This window comes from Lampetra fluviatilis, chromosome 40 (genome assembly GCF_964198595.1).
Source record: "Lampetra fluviatilis chromosome 40, kcLamFluv1.1, whole genome shotgun sequence".
In the NCBI taxonomy this organism is placed as follows: Eukaryota; Metazoa; Chordata; class Hyperoartia; order Petromyzontiformes; family Petromyzontidae; genus Lampetra; species Lampetra fluviatilis.
The window spans coordinates 3,972,190-3,992,264 of record NC_136314.1 but is presented as its reverse complement, the minus strand read 5'-3'; the positions used below and the strand labels follow the sequence as shown (position 1 = coordinate 3,992,264).

Genomic DNA, 20,075 nt, shown 5'->3' with positions numbered 1-20,075 from the left:
ATCTGGTCTTGAGCATTTTTCGACTGACCGCTGAGTTCAGAAACGATAATAATATTAATTGGAGCGTTAAATGCTTCTACATCGAGTGACAAATGCATTTGTTTGGCTGTGTCGGGCGGCGGAAGGTGTTCACGACACAAATTTGGCCAGAGCATATACTGTATGCGGTCTAACCCAGTATATCAATAATGAATCGTGTTACACTTGGTATTGTACAGTTTTAGCTCTGAGAATTCACAATTTATAGTTGTGTGAATATTTTAATTCATAATAAAGGTTTTATTTTGGGTTAGATCAGCTCTGAGAATTCACAATTGATAGTTGTGTAAATATTGTAATAATGAATAATACAGTTTTTTTATTGGGGGGGTTAGATCTCGTAAATATTTATGATTACAATATTAACACAACTCTCAATTGTGAATTCTCGGAGCTGATCTAATTATTACAAAATTCACGCGTTTATATTTACGCGATCTAACACAACTCCCCTCCCCCTATATTATGGATGATATTGGTCGCGAAAGCCTACTTGTTAAATTGAAATAATCCATAGTAGCGTGCGGATGATATTGCACCCCCCTACGTCGAAAAGTCGACTTGGAGGATTTTTTTCAATTCCCCGATGAAAAACGAAATCTCTTCCACAGCCCTTCTTCGAAGTACGCGATATTTCCCGAATGGATTTGTCTCACAACATGACGGCAATTGCACGATTGGAATACACTGAGAGGAAAACACACCAAACTCATTCAGAAAGAGGTTTTGTGTGTGTGTTAAACTACATGTTAACAACGAGCGGAGCGCCGGGTGGCTAAAGCACAGCAAGTTGGCACAGTAGGGGGCACAGGTGGTGCCAGTCATCTCAGTCAGTCGACCCGTGGCACCTGGGTCTGCCCCGTGACCTCCTGCCAGCGGGCGTTCGACACTTCACGTGGCCTCAACGTGCTCAAGCGCCGTGGTGAAGTCATCGCCACTTAGTGGCGAATTACGGTTGTTGTTGTTGTTAAACTCACCCAGAAAGTTAAAACAACCGGTACGGTATTTTATCTACCCCAGATGGGTGATGAACCGAGCCAACTTCCGACCAGAATTTGGACTTCAAATGCGAGTCGAGTGCCGAGTTCTCGGCGTAGGTTGGCCACAGGCAGCTTACAGATGCGATGCTATCACCTGTTTCCTGATCAGTTTAACACGTAGGCTTTCGCGACCAATATTGTTCATAATCAACGATTTTTGGTTTAGATCGCGTTATTTATAAATGTGTCGTAACCCTCCACCACCCGACACGGCCAATCAGTAAAAAAAGTGTCACGTTGACAAAAGACAAATAGTTCACTGCTTTAGCCCACCGGTGTGTTGAAGCGTGAAACCACAACATTTACAATTTGAGTACGACGTTTCGCTGGTAATTGCATCCAGCATCATCGGGCAATTCGCCAGAATGGTGAGGCTCTGCTGTGTCTCCCGTTCTTATATAGAGCAGCAGCAGGGTGACGTCATCATTAACTCATTAACTCATCAGGTGCAAAGATTTGAGGGGGGGGTTATTGTAATTATATACTTGATTAGTAATAAGGCTATTGTTACGATGCGAGTTGTAGATTAGTAATCATTTGGAATGTGTTCTATTGTGATTATGCTACATTAATAATCAGTTAGTGCTTGTTTCCCTTATAAGGAAACAAGCACTAACTGATTATTAATGTAGCATAATCACAATAGAACACATTCCAAATGATTACTAATCTACAACTCGCATCGTAACAATAGCCTTATTACTAATCAAGTATATAATTACAATAACCCCCCCCTCAAATCTTTGCACCTGATGAGTTAATGAGTTAATGATGACGTCAAAAATCGTTGATTATGTTTCCTGATCACTTGACGTGTCTCCGTTGTATTGTGTTACACGTGCCGTACATTTGTCCGCTATTGTTCACGATACTCATTATGGCCAATCTTGATTTGAAGCTTTCGTGACTGCAGGAATCCATACTTTTTGGTTCTTTCGGTGAAGTCACGTAGGTAGAAAAAAAAAATAATACATCACGACGTTTCGATCGCAAACACAAGCGGTCGTCCTCAGGCGGAAAAAATAATTCAGCAGTTCCACCGCTTGTGTTGCGATCGAAACGTCGTGATATATTGTTTTTTGTTTTATTTTATTTTATTTTTCTACCTACGTGACTTTACCGAGTGTACGATATGTCGAACTTGTTTCGCTAATCGGAGGTGCGGAATAACACTCTAATGCATTTATAATTCTCGTATGAGTAACAATTTACAGCTCCGCTCTCAATCCACTGCTGGTGTGAAGACTTCAGCACGTCGTGTTGCATGTGGAGGTTGCTTGACCATACTTCACCATTCCGGTTCAGTGCGGACTGATAACGGCTTGACCAGAATGAGTGCAGACGACACTCGCCATGATGCGATAACAATAATACTACTTTGCGGAATGTCAACAGTTGTTATCATCACCACCACTGTCACTTGTTTCAGGGCACTGCAATGCACCACACTCGTGCACTGCACCACTGCACACAGCCTATTGAACTCACACATTTATCCCTATAACCCCCCCCCCACCCACATTCAAACTTCAGAGTGGTACAATCCAGCCAAGCTGCATGATACTGCTTCGAGTGCAGAACCGCATGATGCATGCTGAACTTCTTTCGCACCGTACGTATTGCCAACCGTGCTAATCGGAGTTGCGGAATTATGCCCCCCCCCCCCCCTCACGCGCTCCCTTCCTCAAGCCCCATCCCAACCAACACAGCCATCTGCCTGGGATAATCCCACAATCACCAACATCCCCATCGTTCGCCTACCACCCCCCCCCCGAAAGAGGAGGAGTGGCACATCCCAGCTCAGCAGCTCAGCAGCATCACGACACGGCGCAGCGTTGGGCATTGTAGCCCGAAACCGCCGTCAAAGTCGCCCCACGCCAAGTGGCGGTGCTAGGCCCAAAAGCTTAGGGGTGTCCCCCCCCCCCTTCCTCCTCACCCCCCTCCACCCCCCAAGTGGTTAAAGGAGCCCCTTGGGTCGAGGGCGAAAATAAAAAGGCCATTAGGAGTGAACCAAAAAAAATCATCTCCGCATTCAGAGGGCATTATTATACGTCGATTGCAAATGACACTTTTGAAGTGGTACATTTGCAGGGAGTCGCTCGACGAAGTTATTCGACACAACCGTGTGATGTAATTAAGTTACGTCACGTGTCCGGTGGTCACGTAACACTGGCGGTGACATCAGTGAGGGTGGTGGGCTGGGGTGGGGGGGGCTTAATGCTCGTCACGGCAACAACATCGGACAGCACGATGAGCAGAGAGTGATCAGCGCGCTCTGCAACTTCTCTCTCCTGCCCCCTCCGGCTGCATCTCTTCTGAACACGGCTGTCCCCCGTCTCACATCTTTTCATTGCATCTCTCTCCTGTCTCTCCTATCTCCCATCTTCTCATTGCATCTCTCTCCTGCCCCCTCCGGCTGCATCTCTTCTGAACACGGCTGTCCCCCGTCTCACATCTTTTCATTGCATCTCTCTCCTGTCTCTCCTATCTCCCATCTTCTCATTGCATCTCTCTCCTGCCCCCGGTTCTGTCGCTCCTGTAACTCTTCTTCTCAGTAATCTCCTTCTATCAGGATGTGTGTCATCTTAGTGCATCTCTCCTACAATCGTTCTCCCTTCTAAACGGATGAATGCGTCTCTCTTCAATATCTAATCTGAATAAATGTCAAATTTACCTATTAATTGCGAATGTATCCGTTTCCTATTTCATATATCATCGCTTATATATCATACAAACATTTCTAATTTATTATACATCGTCTTCCATATCCCCCTTCTAACCCATCTGAATGCAAGTTATATCTCATGTCTATCTCTGAATAATAAAAATATATCTCCCACGCCTATTCGTTCATCTCCATGCGTGTTCTACCATCTTTCTCGAATCTCAATTGAAGACATCTCCCGAAATTTTCATTTTTATTTTTTGCAAATATATCCATGTCAACGTTATCTTACTCTCTTTTAGCGCTACATGCATTTCCTGTATCATCTCCACGCGCCGATCTTGTCCGCATATCTCTCAGCTCACGCCATCTCTTGTCTGCATCTCTCTCATTTCACTACACTTCTGATGAATCCCCCCCTCCCCCCCATCCTTATCTAATCTCACTGCATTTCTAGAATTGTACACCTTTCACCTCGCTGGGCGGTCATGAATTGAAAGTGTGGAAACCGAAGCAATTTTTTTTATTTTGCTTAGGGTCCCCAACGAGCTAAGGCACCACCGAACCATTGCCCCACACACAAGCCACCTTGCGAAGACGACCTCACTGACATTATTCTCCTCCCCCGCTTGGCTCGAGTGGTACAGCCCAGCCCAGCTGCACTGAATGACTAAACGTGCAGCAACCACATTAAACCGCCACCGCTCCCCCAGCCACCAAAGCCACGAATATCCCACTACAGCATCGCCATCGTGTCCCCACCACCACCCCCCTCCACCAAAGAGCGGGAGTGGTACGAGCCAACGCTCCGGCTGCGAAGCTGCACCGCGTTTCACTGCATGTGCAGGACAGCCCCTGTAGGAGCTCTTCCCATCTAGAGCATCCAACGCAACCCCCGTCAGCCTCCGACAAACTCTCTCTCCATCACCACCGCCTGCTCGCTTTGCTTGCTTCCCTCCATCCCCTGTGCGCGCGCGCGTGTGCGCGTGTTTTGTGCGCGTGTGCGCGCGTCTCTCCACCCACTCTCTCCATCGCCAACCCCACTCCCCTTTGCGCCCTGCACCGCTCCCAGCAAGAGCTGTGTTTCTGAGCCGCAGTGTGCCGCGCAGGAGAGAGGGCTGGCTCGCTTTGGAGGGAGCTGCTGCGGCTGCCTGATCCATCCTTGATCGTCCGCTCTTGGCCACCGCTGCAGCTGGCAAGAGGTGGCAGCAGTCTGCATCTTGACTGCGGTAAGACGAGCCGTAGCATATCGTGTATGCGGACACGCGCACACGCGCGCATACACCACACATCGACATTGCCACGGGTATCATGTAGGGCACGCACACACACAGACACAGTCACACGCACAGGTGAACGTACATTGTGAGACGCGACATTGATAGGCGGCAATGCACGCGTGTTGTTCGTTGTACACGGCCGTACGTGTGCACATAGACAGTTGCCCCCACATGGTCACACAGTGGACACGCGCGGGGCCCTGCCATACACAGGATAAGGCGCACACACATCTCTGATACACGCGGATTGCGTGTGGTCCGCGTGCATGCAGGTGTGTCACCTGCACGTGTGCGATTGCTGGATGGACACACGTGCACACACACATATTCACAGGCGTAGGTACACGTTGCACATGCTGATACACTGTGACGCATGCATTGCATACTGATATTGCGTAACGTAAATGAGTGTGTAATGCGTGCTGCATGCGTTCACACACAGCGTGTGTGACAAGCGTACACACACACACGCATTATACACACTAACCTGCGTTTCATAACACACACACACCCGCCCATCTGTTACCAAGAGCTGTAAATGTAATGTTATGGATTCACACACCTTCACTCAACACACATGTTGCTTACATGTATTCACGTGTGTAGCCACAGGTTATATAAATAATTGCATTCGACAACACACGGTGTGTAGTATATACAAAACCGTTGTTACGTACATACACACATCACAGACGTACACACACACCACCTCCCAATTAACACCTGTGTCATCACCTCTATACCACTATTTTATAGAATTACATAATAATATAATTTTACTATTACATTGTACCACAGTACATATGCGTACACTTTAGTAGCTGTATTTACATAGTGTATATTATGTATGAAAGGGGGCGTTAACTATTGAACGACAAAAATGGTACTGTATTATTAAGCAATATAACATTTCTTCAATTGCAGCATATCAACTCATATTAATTGCACATGCACAGATTCTTACTTAAGCAATTTTTTAACACTCGGATACAATTGCCTGGCTTTTCGGTTGTATTTTATATTTTTTTCTGCATGCTATTTTGTGTGTGTGTATATCGTCGGACTGAAATACACATACACCCACACACACAAATGCAAACACCACTTTCCATACACTGCAGTAATGAATCCATGTTGGCGCAGTACACGTAGGTCCTATACAATGCGTATACAATTCCACGTTAGCGAACATTTAATGAAGACAAAACGCATTTTCCATTCATGAAAGCACATGCACACACACGTGTACATTTGACATGTGAAATGCGTACGTACGCGCGCGCGCGTGTGTGTAACTGCAGTGCTTTTAGCGGCATGTCTGCAGGGATTGGTTGCTAGCCAGTTGATATCAACGGAAAAATGAAGCCCTGTGAAACGACATTGCCGTGAGGATTGCATGTGCACGGTTTACTGAATATACACACTCGCGTGCGTGTGTATGTGTTACATACTCACACACGTGTGTGAGTGTGTGGAAGGCATGTACGCCTGTAAGATTTGGGATCGGTTGGATTGGGTATGGATTTTCAAGGTCATTCCGTAAACTGCGCCTCCTCGCGAGTGACATTCTCTCTCTGCCACAATCTTCGCTGCATAGATCGCTGTGGAATCTACCTACCTTGCATAGTCGGTTGCATATCACTACTGGTACTGTCTTAAGGGTTGTACAATTTTGTACACGTGTGTACACGTAGCATTGTGCGAGCGTTTTGTGTGTGTGTAGAGTCGTGAGAATAGTAGAATACAGTACAGAACGCGTGATAAGATGATACAAATGTTTATTTTTTTTATATATATTTTTTAATGCGCGTGTAAGTCAGTTCCTCCAGCGATGACAAGATCACGTGCCACAACGTCTTCGTTGGGAGAATAACAAGGGTTACAATTCAGGCACTGGTAATTTGAGAACATACAGATACGTTAAACACTCCACGAACGTGCGACACGAGTACAACTTAACAATGATGCATTCAACTTAAATAATTAAACATCGGAAATGAAACAACAAAAAAACAATATCCTTTCACAAAAAAGGATAAATATAACACGCAGCATCAATTTGCAAAAGCAAATTGTCTGTATGTCACATCCACATAAAAAAAAAACATTTAAAGTCAGGGACAAATCAGTACCTTGTAAATGTAATGCCCGCAGATTATTTTATATGGCTTGAAATACAACATACCGTGACACACAAACACTGCACACGCGTACTGGCGTATAAATCCGTACGCGAACAATTACAGTTCCATTTCACAAAATAGCGATAATATTTACGACATCAATTTTGCTCTACCAAGCGTACGTACACATGCAACTGGGCAAGTGCGGCTTTCTAATGGACATTTATCAGCTTGCCTTACGGCTGGCACAGTTGCACGCGGTTTGAATTGAGCATTTCATCCAGCCCTAAGGCAGATTATCCATCAACAGTTTCCAAGAATGGGCTGTGTGGGGACGGCGACTTGGAAATGGCCTTAGATTGGCAGCCAGGTCTGTCACTGGCAAGACGTGAACGGTATGGTCACGTGCACGGTATGGTCACGTGCACTGGATGGCGGGCACTTGTCATAGAAACGTGACATTCCCACTCCAGGCACGTGGGACGGACCAAACCGACAGAGAGATCGGCACTGCCCAATGCGCCATTCGAACGTGGAGATACTTTGCATGTAAAAAAAAATTGACTTGTACATATGCATGCAGACATTCTGTTTCGTTTCAATTCGTTTTTTTTTTACGTACGGTCTTAACAAACCATCTCATCGAGGCAGTGCTCACCTCTATTGCCAGCCATGGGGCCGTTATTGGAAGTTCCACAGGCGACAGTAATCATAGACAACCACTTTTGATTTTTCACAAAGTGGTACAACTGCAATAGTGTACTTGTTTTTGACGAAGGCAAAATGGATGATGTGATTAGGTGACTCCTGGCCTTGTTAGATGGGCGCTCGATCGTTTGGGAGCAGCATCCGGTCGGATTATACTGTAACTATTTAAAAATAATAATGTCCGGCCCTTTCTCAATCCACGACTGGATGAAGCCTTCCCCACGCCAAGATAAGTAATGTGTGGTTGAATCTGTCTGTATCTAGTGACTACGAGTGGTGGTGTGGGGGGGGGGGTTAGTGGCTCACAGAGAGATGGAGACTTCAAACAAATGGCATCCATCAACAGGGAAGATACGTTACTCGTAGGATGCAGTACAGAAAGTAGGTTGCAAAAATTATACGCGCTTCAGTTTGAGTGTTCTCACTTATCTGCTCATGGGGTTTCCTTTAGGCACTCCCCAATATCCTCCCACACACCATAAAACACTCCTGTGTCTACGGAATGAAGCCTCACAAACCAGGCAGGAACCTCCTGAAAGAGAGTCTTCAGACTCAGCCCAGCCCAGGCTTTTTCATTCAAATTAAAACGAGTCGTAATGAATGGTGATGGCTGCCACGGTGTAATGGTGAGCACAGTGACCTTGCAATGCAGAGGTCACCGGTTCAAACTCCTGGCATTGCAGTTTAAACGATGGTGCAAGCTCCTTAAATACCCTCTCCCGCCCCACACCCCACCTCTGTCCTCTGAAGTAAAATAATTGGGTGCGACCACAGTTAGTCCATTGGCAGGTTGTGTGGTGGGGTAAAGTGTGGGTAGTCCCACCACTTCCCAAATGTCTTGCTGGCATGGAAGGATAGGCCACAAATAGCCTCTAAGAGCTCCCTCTAGTGGAGGCTCCTTCCGCCAGCAGTGACGTGAGCAACCTATTGCAGGGCTGCACCTTTACCCATGTTCGTAATGAATGGCACATCATTGTATTCACAGACACAGTGAACACATGACTATAAATATGGTTTTATATATAGCCGTTCGTGTTTTCTGAACGCACACTTTTTACCGCGACGATTGCGCACCGTGCAAATGCACAACATCACCGGCTGCATCCAAGCAACTGTTCAACGGGGACATTGCACCGGTTGCTCGCTGAATGCTACAATGGAAATTGTGTATTTGCGTCCGAGTGTGTGTGACCATGGGTGACCATGGGGAGCGGTGGCGCACTGGTTAGCGGATGACACTCCGAACCCGGCGACCAGAGTTCGATTCCTGCTCACGGCCAACACCAGTAACGATTATCTGAACTCGTCCTGGGCCTCCCCTAGGTCCACTCGGCTTCATATAAACACCTGGTTCGGTGTGTAAACATCCCTACTGGGGAGACAAAGGCGGCCGGGCATGGTGCTGGCCACGCACCACTTTGTGTGCCGTGCCGGCCTTCATGGGTGCTTGCTGACAGCACTTGCCCCAACAGTCTGTGAAGGCTATATGGGGGAGATATTTGCCTTTGTCTCTGTGACCATTTGCCAACCGGCGATGCATTTATTAGTGCAATGCAATGTGTGGCGTGACTGAGAATTACGAGGGATGGTCCACTTAAGATGCCATACATGTATTGAATGTGTCTGTAACGAGAAATATATGTATGTTCAGATTACTGATCAGGTGCAGCACACTCTGCACATTGCTTTCATGCAGTGATATTTCGATGCCGACTACCTGGCAGGACCCGCACACTGCCAGCAATAAATTATAGCCATTGCCAATTAATTATAAATGAATTAGTCTTGTAAAGGGTCGAAAAGGGGCAGGTCATGTTATTATTAATCTCCTATAATACACGCTCGTGCCACAATTGCAATCTAATCCACCCGCGTTCAACTCCTTGCCGTGATGCACATTATCACCGAGCGCCAAATCGTATCGGGGGCCAACCCCGGACCTCCCTCTGGGATCATTCCGCCCTGCACTGTGCGCCTGGTGTGGCGATGGCGGGCGTGAACATCAGCGCTGGAGAGACAAAGGCGGCCATGGGCACGTGCTGCCGATGGTCACAGGTCAGCACCGGTGCTGACCTTGAACGGCGGTTGCTAACAGCGCTTGACCCAACTGTCTGTAAGGCTGAAAGAGGAATTTCGGAAATTCTCCTGTGTTTCTGTACACCTTCTTGAGATGCGATCGCATGTAGATGAATCTATGTCAACAAACGACAAAGATCCCCCGTATAGCCTGTAACAGACTGTAGGGGCAAGTGCTGTTAGCGAGCACCTATGAAGGCCTCAACGGCACACGAGGGGGTGGGTGGCCAGCACCACGCACGACCGCCTTTGTCTCCCCAGTGGCGATGTTTACGCACCGCACCAGGTACTCATTTGAGGCCCGGTTCAGATATTCGTCACCGGTGTTGGCCGTGAGCGGGAATTGAACTCGGTTGGTCAGGTTCGTAGCGCAGCGCGCTAACCGCTACACACACACACACACTGCCGTTCTTGTCACGCGTCGCTATTGAGCACGCATGCATGTGCACCTAGCCTGGCGCAAGCGCTCTGGTGACGTCGCCACCCTCTTGGCGGCGAACGGTGGCCGTCGTGTTTGTTGTGGGAACGTACAGACGCACGTACAGACGCACGTGCAGATGTACGCGTGCACGTGCACGCATCGCCATTACTAAAGAAGGCTTTACTGTATTCTGAAATTCAGGCACTAATTATAGCCGGGCAGGTACACTAATGCTATTATGTGGCATTATATACTTGGCTCAGGGCTCGATGTCCAATTTGTATGTAACGTTTGACATGTTCCAAGAATGCATACCTTGCTATCCGTCTAAGCAAAATCAGAGGTCACCCCCACCCGTAGATTATGCTGCTTGCAGGGCCCGTAGATATTCTCACCGTTTATAACCAGATTGGCTGCGACTGATTAGGCTGAGTGTTACTCTATGCCGAGCCAGTTCGCGAGAAGGCCATGGTTCGGTTTGCCCTTCGCAATCCGCTCGGTAATATTCCGCACAGAATTTCTGGATGAGACATCTTTTACATAAAAGTCGGTGTGCCGGATCGTGTGACATGGCTTGCAAGAGAGAATGCGTTCACAAGAGTCATAGCCAGGGCTGAATCTCTCGCTCGATATTTTCCAGAATGCTGCAAGGCTGGCTCTGAGTAGGGATTATCGGCACAAGGCACTACCACTACAGGACAAAGCATGCCTATGCATAATAATCCTGTATTGTACCCGATATTATTATAATCCTATGAGTAGGGTTATGGAAATGAAACGCATATGGCCTCATCCTTGTTGTGAGTGCGGATTTTGTAATGGCGAGATCGATGTGGTGCGTCCACAATAATTCCCGCAATTGCATTCCAGACTGTTCTGGATGAAGTTATGTACTGGTCATAGCTCATGTACTAAAATTAGAAAAAAGACGACCTCTATTATTATCAAAATCCAGCCAGTTGGCGTTATGGCTAGAGCGGTTGACTCGACACTGTGAGATTAAAAGTTCAAATGCTGTTTGAGGGTTCATGCTAATTGTCAACCTCGTTTTTGTTGAATCGAGCCATGACTCCCGATTACATGAACATGAATTAAGTCGCCCGTGCAATGGTGCAGTCTCAATCATTCCACCCCTACCACTGAGTGTACTTGATGTTTGTCAATGTTCGCTGTCCTATGGACAGACGGATTACTGCCATAGACGTGTGGAATTTTCTCCACTGCTCAGGGCTGTTAGCTAGAGATGATCACTTGAGTGGGAAACAGCTGACTTTGCTGGTAAAGCACAGGACTCACAAGCGGCAGGTCGGTAGTTCAAACCCAGGTCAGGAGTTAACTCAGTCCATCATCATACCTAAGAGGTTGTGGAAATGTAACACCACATCGTTGGAAGTAAACGGCGGTTGTCTTTTGGACGAACTCGTCTCCGTCTTAGGAATGAGGAATTTCCACCATTGGCTCAGGGCCACGAGCGGAGGTGGCCACCACTCCGTGCTCGCTGGAGCGGGGAGAGACTTTGACTTTGACTTGCAAGTAAGTGTAAAAACATTAATAACTCTCCCCGTGTAACTCTAGTCACGCAGGTATTCGTTGCGAAATAGATCATGACTCTCAATGGGCTTGCACGCGACTTAAATAAAGAGCTCAATCAATGTGCGTAGGTATCGTAGTACACATACGTGCGCGCCAATGCATGTTCACTCCCTTCGGATGAAATATATTGGCTCTGAAGTGCATTTCATGGCACTGTCTGATAGCATTTTTTTTTATTACTTGCAAACATTTCATTAAAATAGAACACAAAGTGGGTATTATACCAGTGTGTGTATCTTAGCACAGATAATCGTGACGAACTGAATGATGTACATTCTAATGATGTTATAGAATCCACAAGATAAGTTTTTTGGGTTTTATCGCGTAAATATAAATGTGACGTTAAACCCGCCACCACCTAAAGAAAACGTGCCAATTTGTTACTAGTCCAGCCCACCGGTGTGTTGGAGAGTAAACCCACAATATTTACGATTCAAGTACGACGTTTTGCCAGTAATGACAACCAGCATCATCAGGCGACAGCCAGATTAATGTATGATAATATTGGTCGCGAAAGCCTACATGTTAAAATGTTGCAGAATGACAAGAGAGCTGAAATTTGGCACAGACATAGTCGCGCCCGTGCTCATAACCAACAAAACCTGAAAACCAAACCCCCAAAAATGACATCCTGAAGGTTGCTTAGTTTCACTCGTAAAGCATTATTACCCATGACGCATCACGGGAATGGGAGTGGAGTCAAGGAGGGAAGGAATGGAAATAGAGAAAGTAGCGAAAAAGGGAACGGATGCCAGCACGGATGTCCCCAAGACGGACAAAGAGCAGGAGGGCACGGCTCACGATGAGCAGCAGGGAGAAAGGAGGAGTGCCGGGGCGGGAAGGCGGAGGAGTAGGGGGGGGGGAGAAGGAATGACCGGGCAAAGATGTCGGGGATGAGATGGCAGGGAGGAGAGCGAGAGAGAAGAAATGGGCGGACTGACGTGAGAGAGGAGCGGTGTGTGTTTTCACAGGGGGCTGGGAAGAGGAAAGAGATTCAGAGCTTGGTTAGCCACGCACAATTTAAATATATAAAAGGTAGGGCCCAGCCTAGGGTGCACAATTTGTCTTCAAATCCCTTGCTAAAAACTTTAATGTTCTGATTATCTTTTATTAGTAAACCGACTAAGTGACCTTCGGTGGAGTATCACGTTGAAGGCAATGCAGAGTGGTGATTGTCTGCTACGCCTGCTCCTTGTCGCTGATCTTCATCACTTGCTCGATACCACCAATGGGAGGGATTGCCATCCCATTGAGAGTTTTATCAGGATGATACTTTGACTTTTTGAATACAGTATACACCGCGTAGAGTACACACGTAAATAAAACAAATAAATACACTCATAATCAAAATAATAAACAGCTGCAGAATCTAGCAGAAAAAACCCTAATTTAAATGTAGATTAATTCGTCACAAATCTGGATTCAAATGAAGGTGTCACTTAATTTGGCTAAATTCCAGCTCTGAAGAATTACAAATATCACTTTGATTCGCACGTGACAAGCGATCTCGTAGCAGTGTATGCGGGGAAGTGTGACCCCTACTGTGTGAAGCCTAAAACTACCACTCAGAGGCTAACGACGTTGATGGCCCGTGAACAATGTATTCCACTGACATTCTTGGAACAACACTGGATTTCCAAATGGAGGCTCTGTCTCATGAAATGAAACCAACAGCGTGATGTAAATAAACTTTGCGGGGGAGTGAAGGAGGGGGAGATACCCTTCCATATCTTTTTTTTTTTATGAATTAAGTGTTTGGTAAGTGCGGCCAGCGAAAATGAAGGGCGTGAGTTTGGCAAAACATGATGGCAAATCATGTTCTGACACGGGCCGATGTGCTACCTTACTGTTGCATACAGGCTGGATTTTGACGCACAATCTCTGTCGCACCAGTGACGAGCGAATCACAGAATCGCTCGCCCTTCAAAAGGCCACAACGAATCACAAGTGCCCCGTCACAACTTTTTCACTATTTCGGTTTGAATGGACCAACAACTTCCCTGTGGTTAATTCGATTTAAAAAAGAAGGAATCTCGTTCTGTCAATGATCCTCACTGAATTGCGTTGGCTCTGTTTCGGCAACGCCTTGGTGTGGTCCATATGAGCTTCAGCTGATTTGAGGCGATTGGGGTTGTTCACGGAACGCGATGTAAATATATATTGATATTTACCCTAATCCTGTGCTTCTCTGAAAATTAGTGTACGCTTATTATGACGATCGTCAGTCCGGTGCAGCGATGTGTCCACGGTGGCTTCAGGGGGGGTTGATAATGGCTTCGTCAGGACACTGAACCTGCACCATTGAGTCCCTGGGTTCGAATCCACCTTCCAGCAGCCCTTGATTAAAACGTGGCTATCCAGTGGAGCGAGTTGATGGTCTGGTCAATAATCGGTAGTGTTGGTTCAATAATAATAATAAAAAAGCTCTGGACCGGTTTTAACATTTAGTGTCTCATCAGTGGAGTCAGATTTGCTTGAACAAATGCCGGTGAAGTGCATGATGTTGATACTCCGGTCAAGGGTAATGTCTCGAAAAAATGAGACGTAGATCGACAAAAAAAACTACACAACGCATAACAAAGTAAGAATGAAGCGTCTCATTTTACGTGTTGGAGACAAATAAGGGACGGTGGCGTTATTTATTTCGTTATTAAAATTCTCAACAAAGGCGCCAACCCGCCCCCCCTACTCATTACCCTGCGCCATGACAATTCATACCATCACTTGGGACTGGAAGTGAATCATTACAGGCCTCACACAATTTTTTGAATCCATGAAATCCTTTCCGAGATTCACGACTCGTTTTCAGAATGGTTCTTTTGTCAGAGAGGTGTTACCAGATTATAGATGGCCACTTGGACACGAAACAATAGCAATGCAGCACGTGGTGTGCGGTAAGCGACGTGATACCCGAGCATCTGAACGAACGCGACATTCGTATTTCGGTGAGTTTTGGTGGCTTTGAGACCACTTGCAGTTGCCCATATTCGCATTGGTATTGGCTACAGGACTCCGACCGATATAGTGGCTGTTTAATTGCACCATTAACACAGTGTAAGGGCACCGTGGCCATTGACTTAACATTACAGGCGTACACATTTTTATTTGAAATTAAATCTATACGATTGACTGCTTGGCACAAACTGAATCACATAGAGATTTAGAAAAATGTAACATGTTATAATTTATAAATATTTTTTTGGAGGATACGCGGGCCTGCTCATCGCATACAATTATACAAATACAAAGATCCCCGTGTAGCCTTGACAGACTGCTGGGGCAAGTGCTGTTAAGCAAGCACCTTTGAAGGCCGGCACGGCACACGAGGGGGTGGGTGGCCAGCAAATCGTCCGGCCGCTTTTTTCTCCCGAGTGGTGATGTTTTATACACCGCACCAGCTATACATTTGAGGCTGATTCGACCTAGGGGAGGCCCAGGACCGGTTCAGATACCAGCGAGACCCAAACCCATGTTACTAGTACAGTATTAGTAATAGTAGTAAGTACAGTATTGTTGTGCAATTTGCAAACCACTGCACCACCACTCTACACTACACGCATTAACACATACATGCACACACATGTGTGGACACACGCAAGTATGCACACACACAAACACTCATGCGCAAGGGTCTTCTGTTCTACCTTGTAATTGTGGCCATGACCAGTTCAGCTAGGATGAATGGTCCTAGACTGGAATTTCGCGGCAATTTTGAGTCCCTTCTTGGGTCTGCCCCATCGGCTGGCACCAACCGTCAAGCCTCAGCCGCGAGCTATCAATACCGCACCAAGTAATGTGACGACGCAACGTTACACCGACGGCGCAAGATCTCATAACAAAAAAATCTCGAATTATTGCGTGGGCTAAACATCCAATTCGGCGGGACATGCAGCTGGAATATACAACACACGGGACGAACGCAGAGACAACCGGAAGGTTACCCTCTCCACCTGCCACAAGCCACCCACCCCTTGCCACCACCGTACAGACAACATAGACAAAGATCCCCCCCCCCGTATAGTCTCAACAGACTGTTGGGGCAAGTGCCGTTAGCGAGCACCTATGAAGGCACACGGGGCGGTGGGTGGCCAGCACCACGCCCGGCTGCTTTTATTTTCCTATTGATGATGTTTTACACATCGCTATCAGGCACTCGTTTGACGTTGTGTCGCCCTCGAGGAGGCCCAGAACTCATTCAGATAATCATCGCTGGTGTTGGACGTGAGTGAGAATCAAACTCAGGTCCGCCGGGTTAGTATCGGAGCGCGATAACCGCTGCACCACCGCTCCCCACAGACAACGCACACATACACAAGGAACACTGCTTTAGTGTTACAATTCCATCGCCGTTCAATTACCAATCCTCTAGCGGGAGCTTAATTGTGTAAAAGTAATTATTCGCCAATTACCGATTACTCGAGGTTTTAGGAGTATAATATGAGTTCGTGTTTGCCGTGTCAAAGGTAAAGGTGCAGCCCTGCAATTGCCGGCCAATGCCAGTGTTGGTGAATGGGTCTCCGCCAGAGGAAGCTCTATGGAGTCTCTCTAAATCAGCGGTTCTTCTTAACCTGGGGGGCACGCACCCGCCGGGGGTGCGAGATGCCCTCTCAGGGGGTGCGAGACATGGCCAGACTTTTTTTCGAAGGTAAATAATCGAAACACTAATCAAGCACGTAAGTACAACCACTTTGTGTCATCAAACCCCTATGTGTATTTATTCACATTATACATTTGTTTAATGATTGAGAACCAGAGGGGAGCAAAGCTGCAGCGAAGGTTAAGAAGCCACTGCTCTAAGTGGCATTTTGGCCTCTTCTTCCATGCCAGCAGATGTCCTACAGCAGTGGTTCTCAATATTAGTTTGACTACTACTGCACCCCACCCCCCCCCCCACTTGCCTGACCCAACGTGGCTCTGAGAAATGAATGCACGAATAATGAGCATCAATATGTTAACCAATTGTCCATTTCTGTGAGGCATCACAACTCGCAGAGTAACAGCAAGCGAAGAGAAAACATTGAAATTGACGCTCTGCAACGCGTGATGCCATTTTGTTCGCGATCGCTGGTTACGCTTGGAAACCAACATTGTTGACGATCAACGCGGTTAAGAAGGGACTTTATATCCCTCGAGGTTACCACGTGGATTTAAATTGTATCGTGGTTATTGTATATTTGACAGAATCATACAATCATTATTGACCAACGACTCTCATGCACCATATAATGTCGCACATTTATAAAATCAGCTCACATACCCCCCTGGGACATTTCCACGTACACACCCCCCCCCTCCATTCCAGGGGGTCCGCGTATCCCCCAGTCGAGAACCACTGCCCTAGAACATGCCGGAGTGCCCACACTTTACCGCGCCAACCCAGCGACCGACTGCGCTGTGACCCCGTCGAGACTGCCGGGTGGACAGAGGCGAGCGGTGCGGCGGAGCCTCAACGTGACATCACTTGATTCGCTCGCGACTGTCCGTCACCGTCGCTCGCGTCTGTCCGTCACCGTCGCTCGCGTCTGTCCGTCACCGTCGGCCCCTTTGTGTCTATCCGCTGCCGAGATCAAGGCCTCCTCGTGCCGTTGCCGTCCGTCACCACCCATCACACCCTCTCCGCCTGCGCGGGAGGCGATGTCGCCGCCACCACCTCCATGGTAGTCGTCCTCCCGGGCAGGCATTGCGCTCCACCTTCGGCTGCCATTCCGTCGCCAGTCTTGTCCATCGGCCACCGGCCACCATCGTTTCCTAATCGCTCAGGGCTAAGGTGGGAGGGGGGGGTAATTCTGTTGTCTTCGACAATGCGGTACCTATTTTATCTGCCCCAGAGGGGCGATAATTATTGGCCGAGTCGATAACCCAACCGGGATTTGAACTCGCTGCCTTCCAATCGGAGTTGTCGCCCCCTGGGGGAGTACAAATAACATCTGGACACTTCGCCAAAGAGAACGTCTCTCACAATACGGGCACTGGGCAGAACTACTTGTTCAATGCATCGACCTGAGTGTGGTGTAGTGCTACACATCTCTCCTGAGAAGACGTACAGATTTCCTAGAATGACTGCTTTAAAAATAAAAAAACCCAGGACAGATGGCAACCCGAAACTGGTCGTCTGTGGTAGCGATGGTGAAAGTTGGTGGGTGTGTGGGTGGTAGGGGTTAGTGGGTGGCGGTCGTGGTAGTATAGTGGTTGGTGGGTGTGAGAGGTGGTAGTGGTGGTAGTGGTTGGTGGTTGTAGTGGTAGTATAGTGGTTGGTGGGTGTGAGTGGTGGTCGTGGTAGTATAGTGGTTGGTGGGTGTGAGTGGTGGTCGTGGTAGTATAGTGGTTGGTGGGTGTGAGAGGTGGTAGTGGTGGTAGTGGTTGGTGGGTGTGAGTGGTGGTCGTGGTGGTAGTGGTTGGTGGTTGTAGTTGTACTGGTAGTACAGTAGTTGGTGGGTGGTGCTAGTGGTGGTTGTGGTAGTATAGTGGTTGGTGGGTGTGAGTGGTGGTCGTGGTAGTAGAGTAGTTGGTGGGTGTGAGAGGTGGTAGTGGTGGTAGTGGTTGGTGGTTGTAATGGTAGTATAGTGGTTGGTGGGTGTGTGTGGTTGTCTTGGTAGTGGTTTAGTGGTACTCAACACTTGACGTGGCCTCAACGTGCACATAGCCTGGCACAAGCGCCGTGGTGACGTCACCGCCACTTAGTGGCGAATGGCGCTTGTTGTTGGTCGTGGTAGTATAGTGGTTGGTGAATATGGGTGGTGGTAGTGGTGGCAGTTGAGTGGTGAGGTGACAGTCTTACTTCTGATTGTGAGTGGAGAGCTCTGACCTCAACACCACCTTGGTTGGACGGCAGATTTGATGTCTTTATTATTTTGAACGAATGTACATTTGCTTGATTTAACCTCAGAAATCACAGCGCTATGCTATGATTGCAGGCTGTGCACCGTGATGTGAATGCTTTGACTGCCCCCCCCCCCCCCCAGAGTTCTCGAAGCTGTTGCCACCATCGTGTCCCTTTGCTTAATTCCTTTTGGGACCACGTTCACAGTTGTAATAATGAGCGTAATGAAGAAAAGTAATCAACCGGCCCATGCTAAGCAACACCTAACAGGTAATCCGATTGAACGCTGACAATAGAGTTATCATTACACGATCATAGAAACGACTTGGGGACGTCTTCATCCAGCATTTGATTGATTATTGGTTGATGACAACTGATGATCATTACGATGCAGCTTTGTAATCTGATTACAGTTTAACACGTAGTCGGCTTTCACGACCAATATCCATAATAGAGGTTTTTTTGGGTTAGATGGCATGAATATAAATGTGTCGGTAAACCTGCCACCACCCGACACAGCCAATTAATACGGTTTGTCACGTAAACAGAACATGCCAATTCGTCACTAATACAGCACACCGGTGTGTTGGAGAGTAAATCCACAACATTTACAATCTGAGTCCGACATTTCGCCAGCAATTAGAACTAGCATCATCAGGCGACAGCCAGATGCGTCGATCAGTTGCGTTACTCTGGCCAGCATCTACCTGCGCCAGACGTCGTCACGCTAATGTGGTCAAAAAACTAAATCTGGCATGCACTTATTAAACTGGAATCAATCCATTTTGGCAGTTTGACAAGAGGTGTCTTCTAAATGAGCCTCAACATTCCCTTTGTGGAATGCAAGGGACTTGGAATGTAACGCTTTCTCGACTACAATCGATCCTTACACCTCGTTTGCATGCATCGAATTAATGCCGCTAAGAAATCCATTGTGTACGATCCTTGCAAAGTGGTATGCATTTGTTGTTGTTGTTGGGATGAAGCCTGGGATAATGAGACAGTACATATTAGACCGCACAGTTGAACCTTGTACACGCAACACAAAGTAAAAAATGAGAAAGACAGTACGTGCAACGTAAATATGACAAAGGAGGCATGCAGTACTGATAATGATGATGATGTCAGACGGTTTAAACAAGATGCACGTTACAGACGAAAACGATCACCAAGAACACAGTTTCGGCGAGACAGGCAGCTACAGGTAAGACAGAACACACACGAAGAAGGCAGTCCAACCGAGACACTGCTCAGATAACGCACGTCACGTGTGTAAAGGCAGCGTTAGAATTGCGCACAGCGGAGAGATG

General features: G+C 47.3%; 1 protein-coding gene across 4 annotated transcripts in view; it reads left to right on the top strand.

Moving 5' to 3' along the window:
* Positions 1-4,522: 4,522 nt before the first annotated feature.
* LOC144946125 (plasma membrane calcium-transporting ATPase 2-like) overlaps positions 4,523-20,075 on the top strand; it is a 182,091-nt gene continuing 166,538 nt past the window's right edge. For 2 of the 4 annotated variants that reach the window (XM_078874889.1, XM_078874888.1), the window contains exon 1: positions 4,525-4,973. The gene's annotated coding sequence lies outside the window, so the exon portion shown is untranslated. Of the gene's footprint in view, positions 4,974-20,075 lie in introns of all 4 variants that reach the window. The other 2 variants (XM_078874887.1, XM_078874886.1) reach the window with 2 other exon arrangements.